The 6,582-nt window shown below is 52.5% G+C and overlaps 1 protein-coding gene and 1 long non-coding RNA gene across 4 annotated transcripts in view; one reads left to right on the forward strand and one right to left on the reverse strand.

Annotated features, from left to right (window-relative positions):
• TBX5 (T-box transcription factor 5) overlaps positions 1 to 1,310 on the reverse strand; it is a 53,570-nt gene extending 52,260 nt beyond the window's left edge. The window contains exon 1 of the mRNA XM_006053037.4: positions 1,190 to 1,310. The gene's annotated coding sequence lies outside the window, so the exon portion shown is untranslated. The remainder of the gene's footprint in view (positions 1 to 1,189) is intronic.
• On the forward strand, positions 14 to 6,218 carry LOC102390951. Of its 3 annotated transcripts, none has more exons than XR_006545520.2 (4): positions 14 to 619; positions 1,218 to 2,949; positions 3,025 to 4,212; positions 5,410 to 6,218. It is a non-coding gene; the product is annotated as an uncharacterized LOC102390951 (long non-coding RNA). The 3 variants fall into 3 exon arrangements; XR_006545521.2 differs by having other exon boundaries at positions 1,218 to 1,335; positions 1,413 to 4,212; XR_006545519.2 differs by having other exon boundaries at positions 1,218 to 4,212.
• The last annotated feature ends 364 nt before the right edge of the window (positions 6,219 to 6,582 follow it).

Below are 6,582 nucleotides of genomic sequence, written 5' to 3' on the forward strand. Positions count from 1 at the left end.
GCCCAGAAATTACCCTGGGCTCCCACCCGCCGCCCCCCCCCCCCCACTCCCAGAGCCACCAGACCTCCCTGGCTGGAGGTGTACACAGGCAAGTGCCCAGTTTTATTAAAATAATCAAACAGTCACTGGGGGCTGGCTGGGGTTTCATCTCTACTCGGCTCCTCTCTCTGCCCTCCCCTTGTCTGAAATGTATTATTTGGAGGGTCGGGTTGAAGAGGTCAATAGAAGCGTAAACACAGTCAGTAGGTCTTAGCCTGAGCAGACCCAGCTTGGAAAATCAAGAATTAGTGCTTGGAACACATGTCAGGGTTCCTGTTTCTATTTCTCCTTCGTATCTCCATCACCCTGATCTTTACTCAGGCTTGGTCTAGAGATTCAGGCCTGCAGGCCAAGGTCTAGGGAGAAGGGTGGAGGCAGGAGAACCACCCTGGAGATCGGAAGCCACCTCAGAAGACCACAGAAGTGTGATCTTCTGTGGCTCCTGGGAACTACAATCCCAGGGCAGGCCTGACGCATCGCTGCAGAATTCCAGAGTGGAGGACTGTCCAACCCTAAAATCGGGGCAACCAGCAAGCAAACCAAGCCCAGCAGTCTCTAGAGTTCTCACTCCACCTTCCAGGTTTGCTTTCAAACAACCTTTCCCCGAGACAGTTTATTTATTTGTGAAAACACCCTCACCATTCCAAAATGTCAGCTCAGAGTACTTTGGGCTTGCTCAGGGGGCGACCCTCGGCCAAAGATGGAAAACAAACATGGTTTTAGGAGGAACCGGCATCTAAGCATCTCTGGCAGAAACGAAGGGGAAATCCAGAAAGAGCTCTCCAATCCCTTTAAATTCTTAGAGATTTGCGGATAAAAGAAGTTCCCATAAATAATCTGCAGGCCCCTCCCGGGAGGGAGAATTTGTACTCTCCCGAGTAATTGCCTGGCCAGACTTGCTTAGTTTGTGAAGTGCAGATCCTGAGGGCCACCGAGCGAAATTGGGATTTTGAGATCTCAAGAGAGAATCTGTTCATGCCGGGTGACACTGGGAGGCAAAATGAGTGCATTCTTATCTAGATAGCGAAAAATCGGGAGGCTGGGAGAGGAGGCATGCGGCGGGGTCAAGCTGGGGTGGTAAACCCATGGGAAGGTAGGCAGGCCAGCGCTAAGGCAATCCTATACCCCCCACCCCCAGAGCAAAACTCACCTCCAAAAATCCTGCCTCTTCTTTCCAGCGCAGAAGCGGGGAGTGACGCCCAGCTGGGAAGGATGTGTTCAGGTGGAGAGTTTGGAAAGGACCCCCCCCAAGAGAGACCCCTTTTAGGCCAAGCCTTCTTCCAGCGTCTGTCAAGGGTAGTAAATACTGGTACCTCCCAGCTCGAAGTTGGTTTGTGGTCCTCGACAAATTAAATATTACTGTTTATTACCAGGCATACCCCAATAAAATAAAGAGGCGACCAGGCGATACGGACTATCTCACCAGCCGCTGCACCTATAGGACGTGGAGACGTCACGAGTCACGCAACCGGCCCGCGCGCTGTCACGCTCGATTGGGGGGCAGCGGCGGGATGTTGATTTCTCGAATCCCCGACTTCCCCTACGACTCCCACCAGGGGTCTGCGCAACCACAAGTCCCAGACGCGTGGGCCAGGGGAAAAATAAAGAAATAAACAAATCCAACTCTCTCTGGGGAAAATGGGGGTAGCGGACAGCATCCCCAAATAGAACCAAGATCGATTTTCTTAGGGAGGGAGGAGGGGAGCTTTGGGCGAACGGAGGTGAGAATCCCACCTCAGCCCAAAGATTAGAAAGAAATCGAGTTGGGGGTAAGGGGGGCAGGAATCGAGGTCTCCTGAAGGAGGTTAAGAGAATCTTTTTTTTTTTTCCCCCTAATTTTCTCAGGAGGAGCTCTCAGCATTGGCGTTTGAGGCGCCTCTATAACTGGTTAAGTTTGGGACGCGATAACTTAGTGCCCTCTTGCAGACGTGCATAGAAGCAATTACTGGGTTATCGCACAGAGGAAAAGAGACAGAGACGTTAGGACGAAGAGTCGTCCCCAGTGTTTCTGGCTGAGAAAAAGCCACATTCTGCAAATCCTCCTTTAGCTGGGTCTGGGGATGAAGCTAGTCCCAGCGTGGCCCGGCGGGGGTGGGGTGCGATTGGGTGGTGGAGGAGGGGAGAGGAGAAGGGTGATTTCTGTAGAGAAAAATTGCAGTGCCGGATCCTGTAGAAGGACGAGGCGCTCTATTTTGTTTTGTAATAACGATCATCATTATTATTGGTCTCATCAGTGGGCATAACTTCTAAGCAGCCCCGTGGTGGCTGCGCATAAGCCTTTGCGCGCAGCTGGAAATGCACTGGGTTCAGGGGTGAAACGTACCCCATAGACGTCCCCGGCAGCGCCGAGAAGAGAGGTAGGCCTACCCAACTCCTAGCGATCGAGCGTCCGACCTTCCGGAAAGGGTAAGTTCCCCGCCGAGGGGCTCCGAGGGAGCCCGAACTTCGGAATCTGGGCTCTCCCCCCAGCTTCGGAGTTCGAGACTGGGTTTCCGCGCGCGGCAAGCCCCCAGGGCTTTCCGAAGCATGGCCTGGCTCCAGGCCCCGTCCATCTGGGGCTGGAGCGGCAGCAAAATGTGCAGGAAGGCAGTCGACCGAGCAGCCTCAGAAGCTAAGGTCAGGCCCGTGGGGAAAGCGACCAGTGGTTTCCAGCGCCGGACGCGGGCGTCCCGGCCAGTTTGGCCGCAGACTCGGCTGCTTCCAGCAAATAGAACCCGCGTGCCTTTTCTCCGTCAGGCCTCAAGAACTTTCCCGAGCATCGCTTTCATTTATCAAATTATTAATAATTATTTTTTACCCAATGCAAGGCCCTTTGGGTGCAGCCTTTGCGCCCGCGGATGCCCAAGAGCGCAACCCGAAATCCTTCGCCCAAAACCTGGAAACGGGTTCCCATTTGACCTCTGGGCTGAGGTGAGCCGGAAACCGAGGCCTGGGCCCCAAAGGGGAAAGCGAAACTCCGAGCGGAGCGAGCTCTTTTCCTTTCAGTTCCTTTCTCTCGCATCCCCAGCGCGGGCCCCGCAATCACCCGGACCGACTCACGAAAGATTCCGCAGGCTCACCTTCCGAACCCGCTGTCCCAGAGGGGCCGGAGGCCGCACCACGGATAGAATAAACCGAAGACCTCAACTAGAGTTGAGAAGCTCCATTCTTTCCCCAATCACTGGACAGTTAACTGGAAAGAGAGACTTGGAGATACAAACTTCCTCCCTTCTTTCGGAGGACTGAGGCTTTTCCCGAACCGCCCCCAGCTCGGTTTTCTCCCGAAATGTGTTTTCCTCATTTTGCAAAATTCCTGCCCAGATTTTAATATTGCCATGCCTAGGAGAACAGAGCTTCCCAGTTTAAAAATCGAAAACAAGAAAACCAGGGCGTCCGCTGTGAATCTTTTTCCTTCACTCTTGCCTTCTACTTTTAAGAAAGCCGCATCCCAAACCACCATATTTCTTTCCTCCCCGAAGAGAACTCGCTTAAGAATTCAGTTTCCGTTTCTCCCCCGACGTGTCCCCGCCTGACTCGGATCTCTGTGGAAGGCAGAAAGTAGGTAGAAGTGCGGATAGGGCTGGGAAAAATTAGTAAGAATTGTAACAACAGTGTTAAATGATGGCAAAAGTTAACTTTGACCAACTCGTTTTGCAAAAAAAAGAAAAAAAGGTCAGACTGAGGGTGGGAAAATCTCTCCTTTCTCAGGGGGTCACTTTGCCTGCTGCCTACTTAAATCTGGCTTTATTATGTTTTTTCCAGGACTTTAGTGTCGTCCTTCCCAATGTCTTCTTCGCTTCTCGGTTTCCTGCTTTTTGACCGGAAGTATTCGGGAACACTAGCGGTTATTATTTCAGAATATCCAGTATTCTCCAATATTTCCACCAAGAATTAGCACTGATACTTACTTTATCAATTAGGCGTGTTGATGTTGTTTCTTGTGCTTTAGAACTATCCGTCCCCACTCCCTCAAATTTGGAGGATGAGACCCCTCCCTACGACCACCACCACCCGCTTCAGGTTAATGAAATAAGAAATGGCTGTGGGAACATCGTTCTAGAGACTCAGCGGAGCTATCAGTGCTGGAGATTCCCAAGCTCCAAAGGATCGGAGAAAGCAGTATTACACTTAGGATGCAAAGGAGCCCCAGATCTTGCCCCTTCTGATTTGGCAAGTCCACAGTGGAAGAGAAAGGTGAGGGTCTTGAGCTGAGAAAGCCTGGAACAACCCTCCTCCCCATCCCCATTCCGTAGGCTGCTCTGAGCCTGAAAACTTCAACTGTATCTGCAGCCCAGAATGTGCAGAAAGGCCTCTGCATTTAGCCACCAGGTCTGTAGTCAGAATGTCCCCACAGCCCCCAGAAGTGGGGGGGGGGGGGGGGGAACAGACCACATTCCAGGGCTCTGGCTCTGTAAAGATAGAGATTTAGGGTAATACCTCCAGGTCTGGGATGCAGGCAGTGGGGTAGGGGGGCTGTCTGGATACCCCCCTCCCTCAACTGGAGGGTGCAATGGAAACTTGGGAGCTCGCTGCTCTCCGGGGCTCTGGAAAGACAAATTTTCTTTGGCAAAAGGAAGGGTGTCGCGCTGTCGACACGGCAGACTATTTTTCTTGTTTCCTCACAAGGAGGGAGGGGGCAGAAAAGAAAGCAAGAAAGAAAGGGAAATTAAATCCACACGTGTTAAGCTTGCTCAAAGGGCCAAATTCAAAACCAGAGACAAAACTCTGGAGTCCTCCAGTGCTGGCAGCCCGAAGGGCCTCTTTCCAGCCAGCCCCGGCCTCCTGGAGCCCAGCGTCCCCACCAGAGAGAATTCGATCCTATGTTTCATAAAGCATTTTATTTAAGGGGGAAGGGACATGGTTTCTCTCTGTCTACCTGCGTAGAGGCAGAACCTGTAGCAGAAAAAAGAGAGATGGCCTGTTGTGAGAATAATTAACTCCTTTAAGAAAGCCCAGCTTGCCATCTCCCAGTCAACCCAGTGATTCAGGTCACCGTCGCCCTATGGCCAAAGTGAGGCAAGGCCAGTGATATGGGAGATCCCTAAATTCTTATCAAGCCTTGGGCTTACCTGTTTTAAGAGAAACTTAAAGGCTGTTTTATGCACTGGGAATAGCCAAGTTTATTTGCGGAGCTTAAGCCTCCTCTTCGCTTTGGGGAGAAACTTCCGGAAAACGAGCTGTGCAGGGGTAGAAGCGGGTGGAGGATGGAGGAGGCCACGCCGCCTGGAGCTGCGAGTGAAAACTCTAGTAATGACCTTGAGGAGGTGAAGGGAGGCGGCGGGGCGGGGTGGTGCGGGGTGCGGATGACGAGGGCGGCCAAACCCCAAACTGGAAGGATCCGTCACCGAAAGGATTGCTTGGTCGAGACCTCTAATTTTTCTTCCCTTTCAGCTCGGGCCGCTGCGGGTCTCCTCTGGCCTCCTGGTGCTGGGTTTCTGGCTTCTGGGGGCAGCCCCGACAGAAGGGTCCGGAAGTAGGGACCCTGAACATCTCACTCCCCCATCATAGCCACAATCACATCCGGAAAACACTGGGGTGAAACCGACAGAGGCTGGCCGTGGGGTGCGACTGACAGGTTCTTAGTGGAAAAGTTCCCGGCAATTGTTTCCGCAAGGGCCCTGGGTTTCCTGGTCGCCATGGCAACCCCGAAGTGCCCCCCTTGTACGCTCTCGACCACCGGGCGCCCGGAGGACAATCGCCTCGTACTTTGGCCGCGCGCTCTGAGGCCTGCAAGGCGCTTCCGCCCTTTGGTCTGGGCTTTCCGGAGGCTCTTCTGTGGATTCAACACGGCAGGGATTGAAAAACTCCTCTCCTTTTTTAAACGAGGGAGAAAATCTAGGATTTCGTAGAATCTCTGCAGGGTCGGTTGGGGGGGCGGTCTCCAGCAAAAGCTCCCACTTTTGTACTGAGAGAGATGACTTCCGAGACGCGCGCCCACGCAGCGAGTTGGATACATCCATTCAAGCCCGCATCCAGAACATCTCAGCGCGGGAGGGGGGATGGGCTTTGAGGAATCGGGGGTCTCTTAACATTCACTGGTCACCCCCATCAGCACCCGAGTTTCCCCACGTTCTTTCCAGGTAACCCTTTCTCCTGCCTGGAATAAGGTCTCCTAAGAAGGAGGAGAGACGTGGGGAAATTAATGTTTGCAAGATCTTAAGAAAAAAAAATAAACTATACTCCTTTTTAAAGGAGAAAAATATTCTATTGTGCTATAAAGAGCATGTGCTATAAAGAGGATGTGCTATAAAGAGCATTAATAATATTTGGAGGTCGCAGTCAGTGCTTTCTCAAAACTGCTAGCAAGGGAAATGCCCCTCCTTCTTGGTGGAGTGGCGGATGGACAATAACAGGGCGGCTTTTCTGTTCTCCTTTCCGAGGCAGCAAGCTCTCAGAAAGAACTGAGGTGCTGACCAGCTTGGACAGCGGGCTTGGCAGGATGGAGGGAGCCAGAAAAGGGTTGGCCTCTGGAGGAGTTCAGTTCTGCTCTGGGTCCATCTCACCCTCCCTTGTTTCACTCTCTGCTGTGGACCTCATTCATCTCCTAGCTGTTCAGGAAAGCCA

Source organism: Bubalus bubalis, chromosome 17 (assembly GCF_019923935.1).
Source record: "Bubalus bubalis isolate 160015118507 breed Murrah chromosome 17, NDDB_SH_1, whole genome shotgun sequence".
NCBI lineage: Eukaryota > Metazoa > Chordata > Mammalia > Artiodactyla > Bovidae > Bubalus > Bubalus bubalis.